Source organism: Canis lupus, chromosome 29 (genome assembly GCF_011100685.1).
Source record: "Canis lupus familiaris isolate Mischka breed German Shepherd chromosome 29, alternate assembly UU_Cfam_GSD_1.0, whole genome shotgun sequence".
NCBI classification, from domain to species: domain Eukaryota; kingdom Metazoa; phylum Chordata; class Mammalia; order Carnivora; family Canidae; genus Canis; species Canis lupus.
The window spans coordinates 28,576,122-28,604,101 of NC_049250.1; the positions used below are offsets into that span (position 1 = coordinate 28,576,122).

The following is a 27,980-nucleotide window of genomic DNA, read 5'->3' on the forward strand; positions in this document are numbered from 1 at the left end:
AGCTAGGAATTGAGGCCCTCAGTCTAACAACCCAAAAGGAGGTGACTCCTGCCGACAACTTCAAAAGTGAGCTGGAGAGAGGATCCCTACCCAATTAAGCTTCGGGATGAGACCTCATCCCTGGCTGACACCTTACATAGAGCCTCGGGAGAGAGAACCTGGGTAGTCAACCCAGGTTGACTAGCTATGCTGTGCCCAGATTTCTGACCCATAGAAACTATGAGATAATAAATCTGTGTTGTCTTATACTGCCGATTTGTAGTAATTTGTTATGTGGTGATACATAACTACTACATTTGGTTAAAAGGTAAGTTTCTTTGTGTTGTGGATCTTTATGCTACTTTCAAAGAGTTGATATCACAATTTCTAATTGTGATTTTAATCTCTTGGTTAGGTCATAAAAATAATAGGTATCTATTTAGCACCCGCTGGGGCTAGGTAAATTCTAGTATAGTATCATTGAAACTGTGGGCACATTTACTAAGCAATAATAGTTCACTAGTGTAGTTACAACATATACAAGAAGTATTAAATATTCATTTCATTTAACAATTTTTGAAAAAAGGTAGTGGACTTTACCATCTTATTGCCCAGTTTCTACCTCTTCCCTTCTATTGGTAAATGTAAACTTCCATTCTAGAAAATGCTACCTCTCCTAATCTCAGTTGTATTATTCTAGTCTCTATTCTAGTTGTTCTTTATATTATACAACTCACTTCCCTGCTCACAGCAGCTTATCCAAGGTTGGGCACCTCGTCTCAGTTGGGCCAACGAGTACTTTTCTCCAGAATTTTGTTTTAATGTGGGGCAGGAGAGACTAATGAAGAGTCCCTGAGTTATATATTTGTCAGAATCAAACATGGATGCTCCATAGCCATGCTCCCTGCTGTATGCAGGAAGACATTCTGTAGGAGGAGAGAATGGCATGGACACTCCGGAAGAAGCAGAGACAGACAGGGAGAGCCTGGTTCCTTCCAGTCCTTGCTGCTGTAGTTCCCAAAGTCCAATCACACCCCTGTTCTTTCTTTGGGTCACAGAGGCCTAGCCAGAAACTTACTTTGAGATCCCAGCAAATTTAAGTTGAGATTCACTCATCCCTATTGAAAGAGACTTAGCTGATACATGGATCAAGATTTTTCACTATTCTGAATTGCCCTTTCCCGATTTATGTTATTGATGTCTTGAAATATCCAGGTCCCTTGTATTTGCTTATAAATGATTGTTCTATTACTAAATCACAACACATCCAGCTGATTGCTGTGCCATAGAATGTAAAAGTGAGAGAGAGAGACATTAGGAGGTATCCAATCTGATTCTCATTTATAAGTGAGAAAACTACACCATAGGGAGGTGAATCTACTTTCCAATATAAAAATTAGTCCATGCCAGAATTTCCTGAAACGTGACGTTCTACACCCATTTCAGTGAGTGCTATTTATCCTCTGGCATTACTCCAAGGAATTTATAGAGGCTTAATTTAAAGAGTTTGAGCTTTGTTATAGAGATCTCTCACAAATCTGTCATCTTTCAAAGACTTGAAATTAGCTTGGTTAATTAATAAAAAACTTACAAAAATTAAAAACAGTTTATTTAATTTCACCCATAGAAGTGTTCATTTCTGATTCTAACCACATGGAGAAACACATGGTCACCAGTGTTCAAATTATTTTAATAAAAGGAACTCTGTTTACTAATCTAACTCCGGCTCAGTTTAACTATTTCACTTCTAGACTGTGTAATATTTGCTACATATATAATTAGCAATAATACTGATATTGCTTCATTTTCTAATAACGTATAATTTTTAATAATAAAATACTGCATACTAAAGAAAATATGGAAATATAGAAAAGCAGAAAGAAAACACTCATGTCTTAGGTCTGAAATTGGTCTAAGCAATGACCTTGAATCACGTAATTCTTAGGCTAGTTTGTATAAACCTTAATACTGAACAGCTAACATTCAATGTCCCAAAGAAATAGACCTTAATATGTTAATCAATACCCTAGGTGTTCTCTTATAACCATGTTTACAAAGAAATTCTCCCACTTCTTGCTATTCAGCCTTTTTTGCTGCTTTCAAAATTACTCCCTCAAGCCAGGGGCATCAAACCATCTTCCCCGGGGGGTTCCTTTGCTTACAGCACAAATTTTAAAAATATTTGGGTCTTACTAATTACTGGGAGCTTCAGAGGATACTAAACTGGCTTCTCTGAGGTTTTCTCGGACAGTTTAGCTCACTTGAAATCTCTATAGCAACCCAAATGCACTGATATCTTTGGAACAAATAAACCATGCCAAAGCAAGCAGAGATTATGGCCCAAGGGCATGTGTGTTGCAACACAAACTTTGAGTGTAGATTATGTAGCAGCTGCAGGATAGAGTGAGGAGAAAATATTGTCTTTGAGACAGTTTTCAGAAATATTCAACAAGACTGAAAACAAGCTGAGGGTATGTGTGATTACTCAGATGTTAGAAACGAGGCTCTAATCCCAAAAACAAGCCCATTTCACAAAGCCAAGTGGAGATTTCTCCTTTCAGACCCCTTAAAAAAATAAAGCTTTATTTTGTATGTCCTTTTAAGTACATCTCCTATAAGTAATTACCCTCAGGAAGAAATAAAAAGGCTAATCAGGAAAAATTAGCCTGCTTCCATCACGAGCTGGACCCCGAATCACTGTAATTCACACCTTTCCTAGCTCCCTACATGAATGTCCTATTCATCACAAAAAATGTTTGTATTCACTAACAATAAGCCAAGTTCCTTTTTATTTTTCATTTCTAGGGGGAGATCATGAGTTTGCTTTGAAATAATTACTTGCTGATTTTCGATGGATCTCTTAAACCAATATATGACATCTTAACAGTACATGTGAAAGAGGCCTGGTTTCCTTTATAATTTTAATTGGAGTATGTAAGGCTGGCATCAGAAAATAAGGGCACTCAGCATCACACACTAACACTACCCAACTCGCTTCCAGCCAGTGGTGTGCTGGTATCAGCTCATGCTGGCTCATGAAGGGCGACTGCTAATATCTCTTCCTGAGCATTTAGAGCGTCACTGTGGTTGAAATTGGCTAAATAGGAGTATTTATACCAGAGAAATCCAGAAATGATACAAATCAGAGCTTCTTTTTTTTTCCCCCCCCCTGGAGAGCTAAGTGTTAAACATTCACCAGGGAAACACTGTTTTCATCCATTCATCCAACCATCTAACAAATGTTTATTGAAATCTAATGTGTGCTAGCTAGACCCTGTAAATATTGAGGGTACAAAGACAAGCCTATAGTCTGTGCCATTAAGCAGCTCACAGTTTAGTGTAATAAAATGTATGAACCAGTTAAAGTCCTAATATATGACCATCCTTCCCAGTTGAATCAGATGGTCCATGATGGTGCGAGCATTTTGAGAGATCCTAAAAAATTCTATTAGACAATGAATGACATGGAACCTTAAGAAAACTGCACTCCCCCCCTTTTTTTAGAGAATAAAGACTTATTGTTGAAATACTTGATTTGGTGATTCTGCAGGGACCCACTTACTCAGCTATATTTAATTAAACTTTTTATTTTGAGATAGTTACATATTCACATGAAGTTATAAGAAATGATAGAGACCACTTCCCTTTACCACTTCATAGTCTTGGCGAAACTACAGCACAATATCACAACGAGGATATTGCCATGAGTATAGTCAAGATAGAGAACATTTCCATCACCTCAAGGATCCCTCATGTTATCCCTTTACAGCCACACTCACTCACCTCCTACGCTGACACTCTCCTTGACCTTCAGTAACCATTCATCTGTTTACTACTTCTATAGTTTTGTCCTCTCAAAAATGTTAAATAAATGGAATCATACAGTACATGATACTAGAGGATTGGCCTTTTTTTCACCCAGCATAATTCACTGGTAATTCCTATTGACTGCTTAGAGTTCCATTATATGGATGGGTGCACCACCATTTGTTTAATCATTCGTTCACTGACGTCATTTGGCTTGCTTCCAGCTTAGGGTCTATTATGAATAAAACTGCTATAAATCATTCATGTACAGGTTTTTGTGTGAACATAAGTCTTCATTTCTGTGCAATAAATGCCCTGGAGTGCAATTTGTTATGTAATATGGTAGTTACGCAGATTTTCAAGAAAATTTTTCCACAGTGGCTGCAGCATTTTACATTTCCACTGGCAATATATGAGTGATCCAGTTTCTCTGTATCCTTGCCAGTGTTCAGTGTTGTCACAATTTTTAAATTTTTAGCTGTTTTGATAGATGCATAGTAATATCTCATTATAGTTTTAATTTGCATTTCCCTGATGGCTAATGATGTTGAACATCTTTCCATGTGCTGATTTGCTACCTGTATATCCTCCTCAATGAAATGTCTGTTCAAGTCCTTTGTGCATGTTCTACTTGGATCATTTGTTTTTTTCTGTTGAGTTTCGAGAAATTTTATATATTCTAGGTCTTTTGTTGGATATGTGGTTTGCAAATATTTTCTCCCACTCTGTAGCTTACCTCTATATCCTCTTCACAGGGTCTTTTGCAAAATAAAAGTTTTTAATTTTGATAAAGTCCAATTTATCCAATTGAATAAGTCCAATTACAGTTTATGAACCATAATTTTGGTGTCAATCCTGAGATTTCTTTGCTTAGCCCCACATTCCAAAGATTATTTTCCTATTTTTTTCTAAGAGTTTTATAATTGTACATTTTACATTTAAATTCACGAGACATTTTGAGTTAATTTTTGTATAAGGTATGAGACTTAGCTCAAGGTTCTTTTTTTTTTCTTTGCCTTTGGATGTCCAATTCTTATTTTTCTTGGAGTTTTAGCATGATGAATATTGAATTTTGTCAAATTCTTTTTCTGCATTGATATGATCATATAATTTTTCTTCTTTAGCCTGTCAGTGTTGTGGCTGACATGGACTGATTTTCAAATATTGAATCATCCTTATATCCCTAAAATAAACCCCACTTAGCCATAATATACAACTTGTTGTATATACTGCTAAATTTTATTTGATAATATTTTGTTAAGGATTTTTGACTTTATATTCATGAGAGATATTGCTCTATAGTTTCTTTCTTTTACTGTATTTGGTTTTGGTATCAGGGTAATATTAACTGCAAGAGGAGAAGAAAAGTCTATTGTATTTATACATATTTTTGCTTACCATGTTCATTCTTCTTTCCTGATGTTTCAAGGTTTTTCTTCTACCCAAGAATATACCTTGATTCCCAATTCATTACTGAAGCATATTTTTGCCAAGTATGGATGCTGAGTTGATAGTCCTTTTAGTACATGAAAAATCTGCTGTTTTTATCGCCCCTATAGGTGTCATTTTTCTCTGGGTGCTTCCAAGATTTTTGTCTCAGGCAAAAAAATAAAATAAAAACCTTCAGAAGTTTAATTCTTGGTATGATGATTAATTGTATCCGTAAACTTGCCTAGGGCATGTTACCCAGATATTTGGTTAAATATGATTCTAGATATTTCTGTGAAGTTTTATTTGGATGAGATTAAAATCAGTAGTTTTTGAGGAAACTAGGTTAGCCTCTATAATGTGGATGCGCCTCATCCAATAAGTTGAAGGCCTTAAGAGAAAAGAAAATGGACTTCACCTGAGGAAGAGGAAACTCTGCCAGTAGCCTCCTTTCAGACTTGGAACTACAACAACACTTCTCCAGGTCTACAGCCTACTGGATGGACTCCCTTGCCAGTTTTGGACTTGCCAGCCTCCATGAACATGAGAGCTAATTCCTTAAGATAAATCTTTCTCTTTCAGAGAGACAGAACCAACAGGATGTGTGTGTGTGTGTGTGTGTGTGTGTATTCTATGCACATATATACATGTGTATGTGTTTATTTTATATATACACATATAGGAACATGTATTTATGTATGTGCATATGTGTATTACATATACAATACACATATACGTTTGTGTGTGCATATATGTATACATAACACACATATGTATATGTTAGATATGTGTTAGATGTATGTTTTATATATATACGCACACAAACACACACATATAACACATATATCCTATTAGTTCTGTCTTTCTGAGGGAGAGAGAGAGATTTATTTTAAAAAGTTGGCCTACAATTTTGTAGAAACTGGCAAGTCCAAAATCTGCAAGGTAACAAAATCAATAGATGTGTGTGTGTGCGTGTGCGCGTGCGCACATCTGAAGAACCCTGACTAATACATTTGGCATGAATTTCTTTACATTCATTCTGTTTAGGTTCAATGAGTTTCCTGAATTTATAGGTCTAAGCCTCTTGCCAAATTTGTGACATTTTCAGCCATTATTTCTTCAAGTACTTTATTTAGCCTCTCTCTCTCCTCTCCTTCCAGGGATCTCGTGACATGAATGCTAGATCTTTTGTTATATTCCCAAGGGTGCCTATTTCCTCCCTGTGTTCAGACTCAGTAATATCTGTTGTTCTCTCTTCCAGTTCACTAATTCTTTCCTCTGTCCCCTCCATTCTGCAATTTTGTTCATACACTGAACTGTTTATTTAGGTTATTGTATTTTCAGTTCTGAAATTTCCATTCAGTTCTTTTTTTATATCTTCTATTTTCTGGTGGAGATTTTCTATTTTTTCTTTTGTTTCAGGCATGTTCATAATTTTTCACTGAAGCATTTTTATCACAACTGATTTAAAGTAATTGTCAGATGATCCTAACATCTCTGTCAGCTTGGTGTTGGCCTCTAATGACTGCCTTTTTAATTCCAGTTTGAGATCTTCCTAGTTTTTTTGTATAAGAAGTGATTTCCAACTGGAACCTGGACATTGTGTAGTATGTGATGAAACCTTGGATGCCATTTAAATCTGTTCTAACCGGTTTTCTTAGATATGCTTCTGGCAAAGGAAATGGGGAGGTCCTGTCTTGTTCTTGCAAAGTGGGGGTAGAAGTCCAGTTTCCCCACTTGGGTCTGTTGGCATCTGAGGTTACAGGGATCCTGTTGGGTGGGGGTGGGAGTTCCGATTCACTGCATGCTCTCCACTGAAGGGGTCATTACTGCCCAGTGGGGATGAGAGTCTAGGCTTCCTACTTTGTCTTCTCTGAAGCCACCCCAGCAGGAGTGTTGGGACCTTCCTGATAGCTTGACAAGGGTGGAAGTCTAGGTTCCTCCCTGTACCTTTACCTGTATGGGTGGGGTTGGATCCATAGTTGTTTCTGAGATGTTTGGCTGAAAGAGAGGGGTTACTGTCTAAAAGTTTTCTGTCTTGCTAGGCTGCCCCTTGCCTATCTTTGGTTAGGAGGGAACAGGCGTTTTTGTTGTTGGAGCTTTTTCTGTCTGTGTAGTTGGCATTTCTGGTTTGCCTGCTTCTTTTCTTTTTTTGAAGATTTTATTTATTTATTTGAGAGAGAGACAGAGCTAGCGACAAAGATAGTAAGAGAGCACAAGCGAGGAGGAGAGGGAGAAGCAGGCTCTCTACTGAGCAGGGAGCCTGACTCCGGGCTTGACCCCAGGACACCGGGATCATGACCTGAGCTGAAGGTGGATGCTTAACTGACTGACTCACCCAGGTGCTCCATGGTTTGCCAACTTCTTCAACAAGTTCTGGATATATTAAACAATAAGAAAACCCAAGGAATTCACCACCCTGTTGTTCCTCTGGTCCTGAGGTCTCTAACTAGTCTGCCTACTTCTCTCCACTGTTCATCTTTATGTTTGTTTAATATAAAATGTCCAGAGTTTTTAGTTCTTATGGGAAAGAATAGATAAAAGTATGTTTACTCAATCTTCTGGAAAGTTGCAGTCTCCCACTCAGCTATTTTTTAAGAAAGACTTTTATTTTTTTATGTATTTGAGGGAGAGAGAGAGAGAGAGAGAAAGAGACGGGGTGGGGAAGAAGAACAAGCAGACTGCGCGGAGTACAGAGCCCAACACGGGGTTGGATCCCACAACCTTAAGGTCATGACCTGAGCTGAAATCAAGAGTCAGAAGTTAACCTACTGAGTCACCCAGGTGCCCCCCAGCTATTTTTTTTTAAAACTACTTTGTTACCTTAGGGATAAAAACAAAACCCCCAAACAAAACACCATTAGATTCTCAACAAATTAGTTGATATTCTTGCCATGATTATGAAGCATCAAATATCTCGCTTATAAAACCACAATTGTGGGGATCCCTGGGTGGCTCAGCGGTTTGGCGCCTGGCTTCGGCCTAGGGTGTGATCCTGGGGTCCTGGGATCGAGTCCTGCATCGGGCTCCCTGCATGGAGCCTGCTTCTCCCTCTGCCTGTGTCTCTGCCTCTCTCTCTCTCTCTCATGAATAAATAAAATCTTTAAAAACAAAAACAAAAAAACCCACAATTGTGCTTTGATAACCTGCAAAGAATTTACTGATAATGTTTGTAGAGAAGATAATGGGTTTGTGATCTTTGTTTCATTTTCTAATTACATAACATGGAATAATTTTTAAGTTAGAATATCAACTTTTCTACTTACATTTGAATAAAAGCATGGATGCTATTGATTGATTGTCCTACAGGTCTGCCTTTTTGGTATTTTTAATAGTGGCACCTGAGAAGACATACAAAATGCTTGAAGGTAAAATAAATTACAAAGTTGTTTTCAACAAATTATTTTTCAGTGTTTATTGAGTAGATTGGTACAAACTGTACTCAGCTGTGTGGGTAGACCTGCGTGGTCTGTACATAGATGGGGCAAATCTATCGCAGGTAAATATTTTAGAATAGTAACCATTATTTAAATACAGATTTCCCCTGCTATCAGAAAGCAGAGTGTTCCTATTAAATCTTTTTTGAGCTGAAATGGTGTAAAACAAAGAAACAATTACCATTAATTTATATAGGAACTTAAAAAAATTTTTTTATTTATCTATTTGACAGAGCACAAGTAGGGGGAGCAGCAGGCAGAGGGAGAGGGAGAAGCAGGTTCCCCCCTGAGCAGAGTCTGATGAGGGGCTCAATCCCAGGACCCTGGGATTATGATCCAAACCGAAGGCAGACGCTTAATCACTTAACCCACTGAGCCAACCAGGTGCCTCCCAAACTCCCCAAATAACCTCTTCTAGGCTTTTCTGATACCTTAGCACCCATCTTGCTAACGAAGTACAAAATAAATCGAGATAAAGCACAGAAGCTCAAAGTTATGGCAGGGAAAGAGCTTGGCGGGGCCACCCTTGCTGGTTGGGGTTTGTACTGCTTCTATTAACAGTTTGCTGCAAAAACAAACATGGAATGCTGTTTTCACTTTTGTCTTTTTTTGTAAAAGCAAAAATCCACTTTGAATTTCTTTTGGTTAGAAAAACCAGGCACTAACGTAGGTCTTTTGTAAAAGCAAAGTGGTGTACTTTCAGAAAGCCAGGGGTACCCATATCTCAAATACATCATTCTCTGAGAATATTTTCCCTCAATCTGCTTTCTTGATTTACTCAGTGTGGTAAAAATGAGAGGGTGGGCAAAACAGAAAAAATATACAGCAAGAACAACAATAAAATATAGTTGTTTGAATACCTATCTTTCTGGAAAATTCCAGAAAATTGTCTTTAATACCCAGATAAATTGCTGCCTTGCACAGGAGACTTCACTGAATTATTTTCCTTCCTTGATTGGGAAAAAAGATATACTATAAAGGATTAAAAACTTTGGGACGCCTGGGTGGCTGGCTTAGGGGCTGAGCGTCTGTCTTTGGCTCAGGGTGTGATGCTGGAGTCCCGGGATCGAGCCCCATATCGGGCTCCCTGCATGGAGCCTGCTTCTCCCTCTGCCTGTGTTTCTGCCTCTCTCTGTGTCTCTCATGAATAAATAAAATCCTTAAGAAAAAAAAAGGATAAAAACTTCAGTAAGATGAATAAGTACTTATCATAATGATAAAGAGTAGCTCATAAAGTTGGCATTTGTATTATGCACGTAAGTTTTCAACATTTCTAAACTTCACATTTCAAAGTAATTTTTTCACGCAATCTCCATAATCATTATTTTAATAGCTGCACAATATTCCTTTGGGTACTATATCATAATTCACTAAATAGTCCATTATTGTTAAACATTTAATGCACTTGCAATGTTTCATTTGAATAAATAATAATATGAGTGACAAGTTTTTGTGTATAGTTTTCACTGTACCCACTATTTTAGTTTGCTTAAGCTAGAGCTTGTGAAATAGAATTATCGAATCAATGGTATAATGATTTTTATGCCTCATAATAAGAGTTGATAAATTATTTCCCAACAGAATTGTATGGCTTTATAATGCCAACAACGACATATGAAAGTAGGAGCTTATCTCCACCCTCTTCTGCAAGTCACTGTTATTTAACAAAAAAGTGATTTTTAGAGCTGAAATATTGTTTAATTTACAATGATTTAGTTAGCTGTGGTTTACTAGTTTCATTTCTTTTATGAAGTATCTGTGGGTGACCTTTGCCATTTATTTTCTTGGTTTGGGGGATTTAAAAAAAATCAATTTGAATGAATTCTTTATAATAATAAAAAATGTCAACCTGGGGATCCCTGGGTGGCTCAGCGGTTTAGCGCCTGCCTTTGGCCCAGGGCGTGATCCTGGAGACCCGGGATCGAGTCCCACGTTGGGCTCCCTACATGGAGCCTGCTTCTCCCTCTGCCTGTGTCTCTGCCTCTCTCTCTATGTCTATCATGAATAAATAAATAAAATATTTTTAAAAATGTCAACCTGCACATTGTTTTCCAAATCAGTTTTTTTTAACTTTTTTTTTTTTTGATGTGACAAGGTTTTTTATTTTTTTGTTTTTTTTTTAAGGAGATAGAAGTCTATTGGATACATTAAAGGAGTGGCAGGCAGGACAGCAGAGGAGAGGCTGTCTGCCAAGGTTTTAACTTTTATGTAGTTAAAATTTCTGATTCTTCTTTGTGACTTGTTCTGTTTATGCATGGAGTGTTATTCACTTCATTCTTTCTATTTCTTTTGATGTTTATTTATTTACAAGTTTGACTTTCTATCCAACATAATTTAGCTCAGTGTCTGTTTTGAAAGGAAGGGCAAAGTTGATTTTTTAAAAAATTGCTAAGAATTTGTCTCATTATGATTTCATGCATAATCTTGCTCTTCCTCACTGATTTACCATGTGAGAAATGCTCAGTGATGCCAGGTCCTTCGGCTGTCTGGTCAGTCCACTGATTCCTGGTTAACTTTGTGCCATTACTGTAGCAACACAGACCATAATACACAGTTAAAAAACTGCTTGTTTAATGAATACAGAATCTGGCAGGGCTAGCAGCTCTTGTTACTAATTTTTTAGAATTTTCCTTAATACTCTCTCGTTTGTTATACCCCGCCTCCCCTTCCACTGCCAACATTTTAATTGGAACAATTTCACATCTACAGAGAAGCTAAAGGAAAGACAGTGAACTCCTATAGAGCCTTCACCTTGATTCACCAATTACTATAATTTTGTCACATTTTATTTTTCTGCATTTGTATACATGCAACACATACACACGTACTTTCTTTACTGAACTACTTGAGAGTAACCCAGAGACATCATGACACCTCATCTCTAAATATTTCAGTATATATCTTTTCAGAACAAGAGCATTCTCCTTTATAAAAATAGCATTATTGCATTTGAACTATTGTCCAATACACAATCAATATTTAAATTTTCTCAATGCTTCCAAAATTTATAGCTTAAAAAAAGAGAGATCTGATCAAGAATCACCCATTACATTTAGTTGTTGTCCTGTCTCTTTAGTGTGTTTTATTTTTTTTTAAAGATTTTATTTATTTATTCATGACAGACAGAAAGAGAGAGAGGCAGAAACACAGGCAGAGGGAGAAGCGGGCCCCATGCAGGGAGCCCGATGTGGGACTCAATCCCGGGTCCCCAAGATCACACCCTGGGCTGAAGGTGGTGCTAAACCGCTGGGCCACTGGGGCTGCCCTCTTTAATGTGTTTTAATCTAGGCCCTTTGACCTGTCTTTCTTCTGTCTTGATCCCTCCCTCCCTCCCTCCCTCCCTCCCTTCCTTCCTTCCTTCCTTCCTTCCCTCTGTATCCTCCTCCTCCTTCTCTCTCTCTCCATCTCTCTCTCCCTTTTTTGTCTTTCATGACATGACATTTAAAAGAAAAAAAAAGTCCAGGCCAGCTGCTTTATAGCATGCTTTTTTTCTTGAAGATTATTTATTTATTTATTCATTTGAGAGAGAGTGTGTGCTCAAGCGGGGGTGGAGGGTGCAGAGGGAGCCCGACAAGGGGTTCCATCCCAGAACTCTGGGATCATGACCTGAGCCAAAGGCAGACACTTAACCAACTGAGCCGCCCAGGCACCCCTATAGCATTCTTTTTTTTTTTTTTAATTTATTTTTTATTGGTGTTCAATTTACTAACATACAGAATAACCCCCAGTGCCCGTCACCCATTCACTCCCACCCCCCCCCTCCTCCCCTTCTACCACCCCTAGTTCGTTTCCCAGAGTTAGCAGTCTTTACGTTCTGTCTCCCTTTCTGATATTTCCCACCCATTTCTTCTCCCTTCCCTTATTTTCCCTTTCACTATTATTTATATTCCCCAAATGAATGAGAACATATAATGTTTGTCCTTCTCCGACTGACTTACTTCACTCAGCATAATACCCTCCAGTTCCATCCACGTTGAAGCAAATGGTGGGTATTTGTCATTTCTAATAGCTGAGGAATATTCCATTGTATACATAAACCACATCTTCTTTATCCATTCATCTTTCGTTGGACACCGAGGCTCCTTCCACAGTTTGGCTATCGTGGCCATTGCTGCTAGAAACATCGGGGTGCAGGTGTCCCGGCGTTTCATTGCATTTGTATCTTTGGGGTAAATCCCCAACAGTGCAATTGCTGGGTCGTAGGGCAGATCTATTTTTAACTGTTTGAGGAACCTCCACACAGTTTTCCAGAGTGGCTGCACCAGTTCACATTCCCACCAACAGTGTAAGAGGGTTCCCTTTTCTCCGCATCCTCTCCAACATTTGTTGTTTCCTGCCTTGTTAATTTTCCCCATTCTCACTGGTGTCAGGTGGTATCTCATTGTAGTTTTGATTTGTATTTCCCTGATGGCAAGTGATGCAGAACATTTTCTCATGTGTTTGTTGGCCATGTCTATGTCTTCCTCTGTGAGATTTCTCTTCTTGTCTTTTGCCCATTTCATGATTGGATTGTTTGTTTCTTTGGTGTTGAGTTTAATAAGTTCTTTATAGATCTTGGAAACTAGCCCTTTATCTGATATGTCATTTGCAAATATCTTCTCCCATTCTGTAGGTTGTCTTTGAGTTTTGTTGACTGTATCCTTTGCTGTGCAAAAGCTTCTTATCTTGATGAAGTCCCAATAGTTCATTTTTGCTTTTGTTTCTTTTGCCTTCGTGGATGTATCTTGCAAGAAGTTACTGTGGCCGAGTTCAAAAAGGGTGTTGCCTGTGTTCTTCTCTAGGATTTTGATGGAATCTTGTCTCACATTTAGATCTTTCATCCATTTTGAGTTTATCTTTGTGTATGGTGCAAGAGAGTGGTCTAGTTTCATTCTTCTGCATGTGGATGTCCAATTTTCCCAGCACCATTTATTGAAGAGACTGTCTTTCTTCCAATGGATAGTCTTTCCTCCTTTATCGAATATTAGTTGCCCATAAAGTTCAGGGTCCACTTCTGGATTCTCTATTCTGTTCCACTGATCTATGTGTCTGTTTTTGTGCCAGGACCACACTGTCTTGATGACCACAGCTTTGTAGTACAACCTGAAATCTGGCATTGTGATGCCCCCAGATATGGTTTTCTTTTTTAAAATTCCCCTGGCTATTCGGGGTCTTTTCTGATTCCACACAAATCTTAAAATAATTTGTTCTAACTCTCTGAAGAAAGTCCATGGTATTTTGATAGGGATTGCATTAAACGTGTATATTGCCCTGGGTAACATTGACATTTTCACAATATTAATTCTGCCAATCCATGAGCATGGAATATTTTTCCATCTCTTTGTGTCTTCCTCAATTTCTTTCAGAAGTGTTCTATAGTTTTGAGGGTATAGATCCTTTACATCTTTGGTTAGGTTTATTCCTAGGTATCTTATGCTTTTGGGTGCAATTGTAAATGGGATTGACTCCTTAATTTCTCTTTCTTCAGTCTCATTGTTAGTGTATAGAAATGCCACTGACTTCTGGGCATTGATTTTGTATCCTGCCACGCTACCGAATTGCTGTATGAGTTCTAGCAATCTTGCTATAGCATTCTTTTAATTTAGATTTCTCTGACCATTTCCTCACTTGTGTGTGATTCTTAACAGATATTAGAATCCTTTTAAGTCCCAGTCTCATCTTTTCCTCTCCTCACTTGTAGTTCTAAACCCAAAATCCTATGGGAATTTTGATCAGTACTATAATTATATAAGTAAAAATTTGTAACATTTACAAAAAAAACTACAGTTAACCTTAAAATCAATTTATGAAGAATAGACATTTTTTTAAAAGATCTCATCTGAGAGCGAGCGCGCATATGCATGCCAGTGTGGGGAGGGGCAGAGGGAGAGAGAATCTTAAGCAGATTGCCTTACTTGGGGCTGTTTCCCACAACCCTGAGATCATGACCTGAGCTGAAATCAAGAGTCAGTTGCTTAACTGACTGAGTCACTCAGGCTCCCCCATCTTTTTATTATATAAAAGAGTATATATTTCTTTAAGTCATCTTTTGTATAGCAAAATTTAAAAAAAAACTTTGTATAGATCATACACTTTTCATGAAGAGTATTCTTACAGGGGATCCCTGGGTGGCTCAGGGATTTAGCCCCCGCCTGAAGCCCAGGGAGTGATCCTGGGGAACCGGGATCGAGTGCCACGTCGGGCTCCCTGCACGGGAGCCTGTTTCTCCCTCTGCCTGTGTCTCTGCCCCTCTCTGTGTGTCTCTCATGAATAAATAAAAAAAATTTTAAAAAGAGTATTCTTATATTACTCTGCTGTTGAGAATTTTTTAAAGTTATGTTTTCTTACTGGTTATAAACTGGAATCACCCTCTAACTAGAGGCAACTGCTTTTTTTATTGGTTTTACTTGCAGTCACTTCACTGAACTCTAGAATTACTTTTCAAAATGTCTCATTATTTTAATTTTTCTAGGTAGGTGATCAATACTTATAGACAATGCACTTGTAGAGGAAATGTGATTAGTGTACTTCTAGACAAGGCCCAGGGTATAGTCACTTAAAAAATGATATGCTAACAACGACCCTGCACATTGCCCTTTTTTACCCCATCCCCACTCCACCCCCACCTGCTTCTCTGGTCAGCAATGCCCTCCCATCATCGCATAGAAACCACCTCACCTCTCTCCCTACATGAGCATTTTCCCTCCATACAAAGAGCATGCACAAGCTGTGTTTTTCTTTTCACCAATCACAACTCATCAGTCATCACAGGTAACTGCTGCTCACGGCACAGGTGCCTTCACACGGGCTCTCTTTCCACAGTCTGACACTCTTTTTCAGATATCTCAGGAAAATCATTCCTCACTTCACTACATCTGCAAATTGAAAGGCAAGACAGGTGCCGATAAGACTGTACTATAAGAAACGAAGTGAAATGAGACTTAACATAGATTCAGGTCCTTGAATCTTTAACGTTACTGAAAAACCTTAAGTTTCCTGTAGACTGTCACAAATCTCCATCTACATTCTTACCCTTCCTATTCCTCTGATTAGACTCATTTTTCTTTTCCTGTCAGCATTAAGAGTAAGATCATCGTGTTGGTTTTTCATTTTGCTTTGCTTTAGTGAGTGGTATCAGATTGGTTTCAGCTTTAGCTATCCAGAAAGTTAGTGGACACCATCACCCGTATGACGTCGGCCAGGATGAGGGGAAAATGCAAGTGGAAGAGGGACAAATGGGGAAAGCTGGCCTGAAGACACATCAACAATCACCAATGGAGTCTAAACACAGGCCAGGGCCACACAAAGGCCAACAGCAGTTCTGGATAGTGCAGTGGTGGGCAGTGGGACATTTACTGGGTAGGTGATGTGTGAACAGCTCATTTCCTTGAGGTCATAAAAGACTGTTATATACATCTTAGATGCTAGAAAAAAGCATCTAAGATTGCACAGGGAGGAATTGGTGGTGGTCGTACAGTATCCACAGCTTGACGCTGAGGTTAGACTGCCTGATTTGGCATCTTGGGTCTCGTTTCCTTAGCCGTTTGATCTTAGCATCTTCTTCAACCTCTGTCATGCTTTGGTTTGCCTTTGTGTGGAAAATGGTGAGAACCAATCTCAGAAGGCTTTTGTAAAGATTAAATGAATTAACACATATAAAGCATTTGGAACCATGCATGGTATAGTAAGTGTGCATTAGTTGTTATTTCTAAAATCACTATAATTATTATTCTTTAGGCACCAGAGGTCCCACGTGGGTTGAATGAAAAATCCCATATGCCAAACCTGGACACAAACTTGGCCTCTTCCAAAGGGAACTCCCATCTGATACTGTCCCTCAAATCCAGAGAGCTTCAGTTTTAACCTCTGTACAAGGAGAGACTTGGAGGGAAAGATAAAAAGTTGTTACCCAGCTATTTTTCTCTGGTTCTTTGAGGGGTAGGATGCCGTCCAGGTATGGATAGCTGGGAAGGGGCAAAGACTGTCAAAAGGTACATTCTTAAGAATATATATTATTGCCCATATACTACATTTTGGCTACATAAGGGGTTAAATTTACTTTGCTTTTTAAATTTATCCTTTGAAGTAAACCTAGTAACTGTGTTTCTATGGAAAAAATATACATTTAATTCCAGAGTATACACCCCTAAATAAGTATAATCCATTTTGGGGGGGGGATTTATGTCTGGAAGAAGTTTAATAATATCTAAAAGCTGCTTCTGCATGGGATTGCTCAGTACATTCCCAGGGAAGTCTCAAAGAGCAAAATTCTTTAAGAGAGACCAGAAAGTCCAACCCCTGAATACAAGATCAGATTAATCAGGTCCCTACTTTATAAAACTGCAGGCTTTCTATTGGGGAAGATTAATCTGGCATTGCAACCCAACTGCGTTGCCAAGTTCTATAATTACAGCAACTCCTCTGAAGTTTATTCAAAATCTGGTTCCAAGCCAGAGCTCTGCCCACATTCCTTTACTACTTCCTACCATGATACCCAGACCTCACGTTTTGAAAAACATATTTTAAATCCTCTCTAGAACCATGTCCACTAACTGGACTAAGAGGCTGAGAGACTGGCCACCTGCAATCCAGTCCACTCTCAAGGCCTGCCAGTGCTGGGCACCCCTGCAGCCACCCAGAGTGTTCTCTGCCTAGAGCCCCCATGCCCACAGCACTGTGTCAGATCACGAATCACGAAGCAAATGCAGTCTTCAAGGGCCATTTTTAATGAGACTTGCCACGGGGGTGCTCTTCCTTATGAGCATCACCATAGTCTGAGGAGAAATCTATAAATGTACCAGTTACTGACAGGCATCACAGGCCCACGGCTGCTTTCCTTTTCCCAGGCGCTTGCTCCTTTCCATGGACTTCATAACAACAGAAGTGTCTACGCTTTGGTTACTTCAGGCTAGTTAGTGTCTGGCTACAAACTAGGTTGTATGATAGAAAACACTAAAAAAAAAATTAAAACCATAGTTAAACACCAACTATTTGTCTGATGGAAAGAAACAGTATTGAAAAGAACACCATCACAGAATTTCTAACGATACTCACATCCAGCAAAAGATAGAAAGTTGGTTTATTTATGTTGGTTCTTGCAAACGACACGTCATATCTAGAGTTGATAAACGTGAGGTCTGAACAGAGAAACTCAGGTCCCCTTGCTTCTGGTTTTGGGTTCGAATCTCATGATTTAAACACTAGAGGTATTTATTTCGTACCTACTTATAGAAGTCCTTGTCTTAGCCACCAGGAGACAGAAGACAGACAATAACAAAAAGCTAAATGTTGCACGTTTATAATATTCTAGGCACTTTACGTGCATCACTGCATGTGATCCTCACAGCAGCTCCAGGAAGGAGTTATTATTCTCCCATTTACAATGAAGACTATAATGGGGAGATTTTAAATAACCTAAGGATCCATGGCTGGTAAGTGACTGGAGCTGACCAGGCAGTCTGATGCAGAGCCCCAGCTCTTAACCACTCAGTATACTGTCTCACCATCCCTGGCCTGAAGAAGTTTACGTGTAGAGTAATGGCAATGCCAATACAGACATTATAACATGAGGTAGAATAAGGTCAATGCCATAACAGGTGTCAAAGTCTCAGAGATTCACATCCAGAGGGAAGAAACAGCAAAGCTCTCTTGAGGAGGTAGGACAAGTGAGCTTTGAATGATGTTTGGGTCATAGATAATACAAGGGCAGGATTAGTGGTGGATGGAGGAAAATCCAGTCTTTCAGAAGGAAGGAACAGCATGAATGAATTCAGAGAGAAGATACAAGCAGGAACAGTAATAGCAAATAGTACAGCGTGGCTGGAAGGTAAGGGACACAAACCAGGAAGGAGAGGGAGAAGGAAACAGAATATACCACTGGCAATATTACTCTAGAAAGCCCCTACTTCCAGGTTCAGAAATGTGTTCTAAATTTTTCAAAGAACAGGACCCCACCATACGTTCCTAAGTAAGAGATTCCTGTGGACAGAATGGAATAAAAATGGTACCAGTAGTATTGGAGAGAGAGGGAGGGATCTTCAAGACTTGTAAGCCGAACGGTCACTGGAGCAAGAGGAGAATGGTGGCATCTCTGCCGGGTGGATACACGTATACCCTACTCCCTGGAACCTGGAAATGTGACTTTGTTTGGAAAAAAGTTCTTTGTAGATGCAATTAAGTTAAGGCTCTTCAGATGTGATCATCTTGGATTATTTGTGCGGGTGCTGAATTTGATGACAAGTGTCCTTATAAGAGAAAAGCAGAGGAAGATCTGAGACAGAAGAGAAGACTTGGGGAAGAAGAAGAGGCAATGTGGCCATGAAGGCAGAGGCTGGAGTGATGAGACCATGAATCAAGGAATGCTGTCACCAGACACTACAAGAGGCAGAGAATGGACTCTTGTTCAGGTCTCCCAGGAGGAATAATGCCCTGCTGGATGTTAGACTTCTGGCATCCAGAACTGTGAGAGACAAAATTTCTGGTAAGTCACCCAATTCATGGGAATTTGTTATAGCTCTAGAAAAATAATATAGCATTCTTTTTCTTTTTTAAAAAAAGATTTTATTATTTATTCATGAGAGACACAGAAAGAGGCAGAGACACAGGCAGAGGGAGAAGCAGGCTCCATGCAGGGAGCCCGACGTGGGACTCGATCCCATGTCTCCAGGATCACGCCCTGGGCCGAAGCCAGGCACTAAACTGCTGAGCCACCCAGGCTGCCCCCTAATATAGCATTCTTACTACAAAATAGAAAAGTTTGTCAGAGAGCTGATTTGGAGAAGTGTTTAGAAATTGACCAATATAATTTATATAGTTTGTAGAAAAATTACATCACTTGGGATAAAAAGACAGTAGGTTGGGCCGAGAAAGCAGGGTAGACTCTTTTCCTTTCCCACACACTCAGCTCATTATCATTAGTTTTGTCTTAGCATTTGTCAAGATGTGAACCACATGAGCTAGCTGAAAATGCACATTCTTGGGGCCTATCTTCAAATTCTGATGCCTTTCTTTAAAAAAGAATTATTTATTTATTCATGAGAGACACAGAGACACAGGCAGAGGGAGAAGCACGCTCCCTGTGGGGAGCCTGATGCGGGGCTTGGTCCCAGGACCCTGGGATCACGACCTGAGACAAAGGCAGATATTCATTCAACCACTGAGCCACCCCGGTGCCCCTTCTGATGCCTTTCATATGGGGTAGAGCTCAGGAATCTAGTTTCGAAAGCATCCCAGGTGAGTCTGATGCAAGTGATCCTTTAACACAGAATGGACAAGTTTTTCTGTCAAGGGCCAAGTGATATATTTCTATTTAGGCTTTGTGGCCATAAAATCTCTGTCCCAAGACCTGAATCTGCTAAAGTAGCACAAAAGCAACTGTTGACAATATATAAACAAACGAGAGTGTCTGTACTCCAGTACAACTTTATCAAATTTTATTATGTACCTTATTACATGAGACTGAATTTCATATAATTTTCTTGTGTAAGGAAATATTCTTTTTTAAAAAAACTTTTTTGCCCCTCATCCATTTAACAATGTACAAAAACAGGTGGTGAGCCAGATTTGGTCCACGGGCCATAGTTTGCCAACCCCAGCTTTAACATGCTGCAGTTTGCAAATCACTGCTTTAAATGTTAGAGCTGAGATATTTTTCAAGTCAGGGGCATGCCATGAAGCAGCAGGAGAGAGAGGAGTAGGGGAAACATCTGATGCACTAGAATAACCCCCAGCATGCTGGCAGCCTCTGCTAAAGCAGTAGCCCATAACGTGCAACCACACTTGCGAAAGGGTGTCACTCGTGGGAACACGATCCTTCAGGCATGCTATAGACTTAAAAATAGACCGAGGGCCGTTGTCCTGAGTAGTGCTGGGCAGACCTAATGTATAGACTGCAGCCTACAGGAAAAAGCCAGGTTTTCACTAGTTCAGTTCTGCCCCCTATTCCCCCGTTGAAGAATGTCTCAGAGAATGCAGAGCCGTGGAGGGGAGGATACAGCCTCAAATTCCTTCTAATTTATCAGTCCTTCATAAACTCCAGTATGGTAAATGCAATGAGTAACACAAGACTTTCAATGTATTTTATGATGTTGGATTGTGACCTGCCACCAAAGCCTCAGGGAACTGCTACTTGGTGAAAGAAGGCAACTTGCCTTCTCCATTCCTGGGCAATCACTGCTGCTGTCTCCTCTCCGTACCTCCAGCTTTGATTTAGCCCAGCTAGGCTAGAACCGTCTGCAAGCTTCCTCTACCTGGGTCACAGACAAAAACAAGTACACATAACAGAGATCCACGACAGAACCAAGATGCTATAAGATTTCAATAAGCGGGAACTCTGGGCTCAAAATAAGATGAAATTTAACTAGGACAAATGTAATTGTCTGCATTTACATTTAAAGAGATTCAATTATAAAAGCACAAGTTGGAGGAGAGACTTTATGAGCAGCTGCGTGATGCACCAGTTCACAGGATAAAGGCCTCAGGGATGTTTTTAACTACAGTCTCAACAAAGCTAGTGAGATGGGGCTGCTAAAGTACTTAATACAATTTTTGGCTGCATTAATGTAATTACAATGTCCAGATGAATACAAGAGTTCACTGGACTCTGAGATAATCAGATGACACGTAAGAGCCCTTCAGCAGTTCTGGGCATTCGGTTTTAAAATGAATGTTAAAATAAAATAGTAGGAAAGTCATTCAGTAATGGGACTATAATCAGAGGAGGGCAGGGGAAGAGACAGCCTGAAAATGTATTTTATTGAGAATATTTGAAGGAGCCGGAATTGTCAGCAGTGCTTTTGAGGGAGTACTTGGAAATATTTGGAAATGAAGTAAGTGTCACATTTTTCAAAGTTAAGCTACACAATCAAGGAAAAATAGGTCAAAGCCATAAAAGTGTAAAGTCTACATATTTGGATTCCCGGAAAGCAGACCTGAAGGAATGCAGAGAAAATGTGATGTGTGCTTCGGCAGAGGGGTGTATATGTACCAGGAAGCAGGATCCAAAGTGGGAATCACAGAAGCAAACATTCATCTTGCCCATCCTGCACTGCACACGGAGAGAAGGCCTGACCGTCTGAGAAAGATGAGAGCATTCTATTATCAGAGTTTGGAGCCATCCAACATTTAAATCATACAATTTAAGTCTCTCCTTGTTCTGATGCCACATTCTAGCAACCTGCTTAATTCTAGCAACTCTGTATAAATAGATAAACTTTAGAAATCTGACTTCCATTCAGCTTGACTACTAGGAAAGGATGTAATAGATTTCTTATGGGCATTTAAAAAAATTAATAAACAATAGTTTAGAATAGTTTTAGGTTTGCAGCAATGGTGAATGGCAAGTACAGAGAGTTTGCATATACTCCCTGCCCCCCACCCCCCGCTCCCTGCCCTATGGACAAATTATCCCATCATTGACATTCTGCACCACAGTGGTACATTTGTTACAATGGATGAACCTATATTATTAACACATCATTATCACCCAAAGTTAACAGATTATATTAGGACTCACTTTTGGTGGTGTATCATTGAGTTTTTCTGTCCTAAAAACGCTCTGTGCATTGCCTATTCATTTCTCCTTATCTTGAGCCCTTGGCAACCACTGATATTTTTACTGTTCCCATAATTTTGCCTTTTCTAGAATGTCATATAATTGGAATTCTTCAGTGTGGAGCCTTTTCAGATTGGCTTCTTTCACTTAGTAATATGCATCTAAGTTTCTTTCATATCTTTTCATGGCTTGATAGCTCACTTCATTTTAGGGAATAATATTCCATTGTCTGGATGTACTGTAATTTATCCATTCACCTACTAAAGGACATCTTGGTTGCTTCTAAGTTTTGGCAATTATGAATAAAGCTGCTATAAACATCTGTGTGCGGGCTTTTGTGTGAACATAAGTTTTTAACTTCTCAAACCATGGAGCGTGATTGCTGGATCATATGGTAAGAACATATTTACTTTTGCAAGAAACTGCCAAACTGTCTTCCAGAGTAGCTGGAGCAAATACCATGGAGCATGGGTAAATACCAAGGGTAAATACCATGGAGTGTGATCACTGGATCTTATGGTAAGATTATGTTTACTTTTGTAAGAAACTGCCAAATTGTCCTCCGGGGTAGCTGTACCATCTTGCATTCCCACCAGCAGTGAATGAGAGTTCCTGTTGCTCTTCCTCCAGCATTTGGTATTGACAATGTTCCAGATTTTGGCCATTCTAATAGGTGGGTAGCAGTATCCCTTTGTTGTTTTAATTTGCAATTCCCTCATGACATGTAATGTTGAACATCTTTACACATGCCTATCTGACATCTGTATATCTTCTTTAGTGAGATATAGAAGTCTATTAAGATCTTCTGCCCATTTTTAAACTGGGTTGTTTGTTTTCTTATTATTGAGTTTTAAGAGTTCTTTGTATATTTCGGATACAAGTCCTTCCTCAGATGTGTCTTTTGCAAATATTTTCTCCCATTCTGTGGCTTGTCATCTCATTCTCTTGACACGGTCTTTCATAGAGCAGATGTTTTTAACTTTAAGAGGTCCAGCTTATCTATTGGTTCTTTCATTGGTTTTGCCTTTGGTATTGTATCTAAATAGGCATCACCATACACAAGGTCTTCCAGGTTTTCTCCTAGGCATCTTTTTTTTTTTTAACTTTTTAATTTTTATTTAATTTTATTTTTTAAAGATTCATTTATTTACTCATGAGAGACACAGAGAGAGAGAGAGAGAGAGAGAGAGAGAGAGAGGCAGAGACATAGGCAGAGGGAGAAGCAGGCTCCCCTCAGGGCCTGACGTGGGACTTGATCCCAGGACTTGATCATGACCTGAGCCAAAGGCAGATGCTCAACCACTGAGCCACCCAAGTGTCTCTCCTAGACAACTGTAAAAAATTTTTTTAAAAATAAACATTATCTTTTAGAAGTTTAGATATACAGAGAAATTGAAGAGATAGTACAGAGCTCCCCTAAACCTCCTCATCCAGTTTCTCCAATTATTACCAACTTATATTAATATGGTACATTTGTCACAATTTAAAAAACTAGTATTCATATATTGTTATTTACTAAAGTCCTTAATTTATTCAGATTTCCTTAGTTTTTCTAATGTCCTTTCATTGTTCTGGTATCCTATCCAGGATACCTACACTACATTTAATTGTAATGTCTCCTTAGGCTCCACTTGGCTGTGATAGTTTCTCAGACTTCCCTTGTTTTTGGTGACTTTGCAATTTTGAGGAGTGCAGTCAAGTATTTTATAGAACATCCCTCAATTGGGATTTGTATCAATCTTTTGCGTAATTAGAATGGAGTTACTGGTTTGGAAGAAGATCACACAAGTAAAATGTCACTTTCATCACATTGTATCAAGGGTATATAATACTAACATGACTTATCACTGCATATAACCTGGCTGAAGTAGTATTTGTTAGGTTTCTCTGCTGTAAAGTTACTTTTCTTCCTTAACACTGTACTCATTGGAAGGAGTCACTAAGAGCAACCAACACTGAAGGAGTGGATTTATGCCCTATGCTCTTGAAGTGTAAACATTTATGTAAATTATTTGGAATTCTTTTGCACAAGAGATTTTCTCCTCTATAATTTATTTCTCAGATTGTTCATTTATATCTATATGAGCTCATGGATACTTATTCTATGCTTTGAGTTATAATCCAATACTATTTTATTTTGTTGTTTAGAATAGTCTCAGCTTTGGACATTAGAAGCTCTTTCTGTTGGATCCTTTGGTCTCTGACATGCACCCAGCAATGTGCTTTTTTAAATTCTTTACTTCCTGGCCTGACAAGATTCTTTAGGCTCATCTTGTATATTTCTTTCCTTGGTTCTAGAATCAGTCATTTTTTCAACGTTGACCCGGTTCCTTTCACTGGAGGATGGTATTGAAAACCACCATCTGGGTGTGAGGTATGCTTGTTGCTACCAGAGTGTTGTTACTTCTAGGTTATCTCAGCAGAGGGAGGAACTATTATACTAGTCCTTGTTTATACACGCACATCTATATATGTGGCGTTGCATTTAAACCCCCTTCTTATGTGAGCTGCCTAGGTGCTGAGTTGCATTCACCTATCTGGTCAACTCTTAAGACATACAACTTCTGTGTCTGTCAGGGGCCCACTGGCCTTTACTTGAAAAATGCCCTGCCACACCTCCATACACTACTGTTGCCCTGCTTTGAACTTTTATGGAGATTTTTGGTCTGGAGAAGAAAATATTTAGAAAGCATATAATAGTTACATTCAAATATTAGAGTAACTTACATAGAAGAGGGGTAATTTGGGGTCGCTCCATAGAGCAGAACCAGAACCAACCACTGAAGTTACATGGAAGACAATTTGAAGTTAACATGAAGAAAAATCTATAAAAATCAGAACTTTGTCTTAAAAAGGAATGAGCTGGTCTTGAAAAGTCATAAACTCTGAATAAATAGACAAGCTCAGAGACTGAGTGACCATTAGCTTGTCCTGGATGTTATGATGGAGATTCTTATACTGGGTCACAGACTGGACTCACTGAGAGCCATGTCTCCCAAGTTGATAAGAACAGATACTACACTTGATCTTAGCCAAAAGGCTAAGCAGCGATGCCATGTCTCCTAAAGCAAAAAGTCTTAACCCTATAATAAGAGCTGCCTTTACAAAAATGGTCTTATAATATAAACCCATGCACTTATGGCCCAAAAGATTAAGATTTTTAAATCAATAAATGAATAGGTAAGGCTCCGGATTATTATTATACAAAAAGAACACATTTTTAATAAGTTCCCTTTAGTTCTTAAATACAGAAGTAAAATATACTAAAGAACAGAAGAGACTTGTTTTTATTGAATAAATGTGACTGAAGTAGAGGTGGATAGTATACACTTTAACTGCAAAGATTACAGCAAATATTTGAACCATTGCAATAACCTCATGTAGAGAAAAGATTCTGAGCTCTATTTTACATCTGCTGTGTGCTGTGTGCTAGTTCATCTGATGAGAAGCTTCTGGGATAGCATCCAAGGAAATCAGGCAATTCTGAACACCTTTTTCAGATATGTTGCCAGATTCTTTTGCTTTTTACCTCCCCCTTTCCTTAAAAATTATGCACATGGGAGCACGTGTGTACATGCACATTTGCACACGTGCACGCACGCTCACATACCTTCACTCTCTGTAAATAATGATAAAGGTCTAATCATGTCACCAACATGTCATCAGCACCCCAGATGTTCCTACTCAGAGAAAGAATAACACACACCCCACAACCGTCAGAAGATGAAAGAGCTTCCTAAGCTAAACTTTCAATAAACACAGCCGTGGCATCACGTGGAGGGTAACTGCATTTTACACATGCACCTATATTCTTATAAACTGTGCATAATGAGATCAGCAGAAATTAAATGAATAAAAATGTATTTCTGCTGACTCAATGAGAATGGCTGATTCATCTAATTTTAGTTTTTTTCCTTTTCTTTCCTTTCCTTCCTTCCTTCCTTCCTTCCTTCCCTCACTCCCTCCCTTTTTCCCTTCCCTTCCCTTCTCTTTTCTTTCTTTTAAATTAAGACAAATTTTTACTGCCTTGTGTTCACTCCTTCCCAGTATATTTTCTGCTGACAACAATCACAGCTCAGTTTTGCCTTCCCTCCCTCCAATTTCTGAGGTCTGTGCTTCACAATGGAGTTTGTGACAGAGAATGACCAATGAGTACCACCAGGATGTTGTGAAGAAAGAAGAAAAAAACTTATAAAGGAATTAATATCTTTTATAAAATTATCTTAATTATAATAAACTTTTCATCTAAAAATGCCCACTCTGATGGGAGTGTGGGGGGAGGGGGATACACAGTTTCTCTGCCATATTGAAGCCATAATGATTCAGCAGGTTCCTATTTTCCCATATTAGCAGGATTTCAAGTATATTTGCAAATTTCAAAATCAAAACACCAGGCAGCATGAATTTATGACACATTTTATTTTTATTAATAAAATTCCATGCATGACAATAATCAGTATTTCGTACAGATGCAGTGACAAGATATTTAAAAAGTGTTGGAACAATTAAAATAGCTGAATACTACTATAAACATAAAAAAGGAAAACCAATAGAGTAAAACTGCTCAGTTGAACCCAACTTGTTTATAATTTATAAAAATCTCACATATGCTGGTCTTGAGTTAATAGCCCTTCTTGTCTTTTAAGACCATTAAATTCATAACTTCTAACAACAAATTATGAAAAAGAATTAAAATAATCATTGAAATAGAATGGCAGACACTGCCAATTCTATAATCAGTTTCTCCTTCTTTCTTACTATCAGAATGTTTGGCATATTTGGGATGGTGATGTTTCCAGTTCAGAAAGTACACTTCCCAGGCTGTAGGAGTGGCTGAGTGACAATTCTGTCCTATGAGATATGATTGGAAGGCACAAGGTGGCCTTCAGTGAAGGCCTTTAAAAAAAAGCAAACTCAGAGCACCTAGGTGGCTCAGTCAGTTAATCAACTGCCTTCAGCTCCGGTTATGATCTAGGGGTCCTGGGATCGAGTCCCGGGCTGGGCTCCCGGCTCAGTGGCGTGTCTGCATCTGCCTTTGCTCCTCCCTCCTTGCTCATACTCTCTCTCTCTCTCTCTCTCAAAAAAAATAAATAGAATCTTTGAAAAAATTTAAAAAATAAAAATAAAAAAAGCAAATAACTCTTCCCTTTCTGCTCGGCCTTTTCTCTAGCCTCTGTCAGGAAACAAGCGCAATGTCAGAAACTACAGAAAGAATGTTAGGTCTAGGAGGATGACAGCCACCTATGGGGGAAGGTGGAGGGTAAAATCACAAGGAGCACGGGCCTATTATGACATCCTGAGTTACTCTATAAGCTATGAAGTGGTTTCTTTAAGACTTCTTATTACGCAGAGGAGAAAAAAATGAATTTGTTTAAGCCACTCTTACTGAAGTTTCTATTTCTACTACGTGTTGCTAAAACAATTTTAACTGATAAAAATAATGTCAAGCACCCTTAAGTAATTTAAAAATACCCACTTAAAAACAACTAAGATACTCACCGCTGCCCATTTTTATTCTTAAAGCAGATCTCCAAGGGACCTCTACTCTGAAATACTGCTGGCTGACTTTGAATAAATATGAACTTCTGAAAGTAAGTTTTCATTAAAAATTGTTTAAAATTAAAATTGCCGTTGTTTGGAGAATGATGTACTTCAAAGCATTACAAAGTGTTAAAGTAAAATGAAATAATATTCTGTGCCCCACTGGCTTCAGTTACTGAGCTTTCCCATATAATGACACCATGCTAAACCCAAGGGAAACCATAAGTAAACACAGTCCAAAAACATTCATTAGGAAG

The 27,980-nt window shown here is 38.8% G+C and overlaps 1 protein-coding gene and 1 pseudogene across 5 annotated transcripts in view; both read right to left on the reverse strand.

The window, feature by feature from the left end:
- Positions 1-27,980, reverse strand: part of ZNF704 (zinc finger protein 704) — a 259,566-nt gene that overhangs the window by 146,644 nt on the left and 84,942 nt on the right. The gene's annotated exons all lie outside the window — the stretch shown is intronic.
- LOC119866780 lies at positions 25,128-25,234 on the reverse strand (annotated as a pseudogene).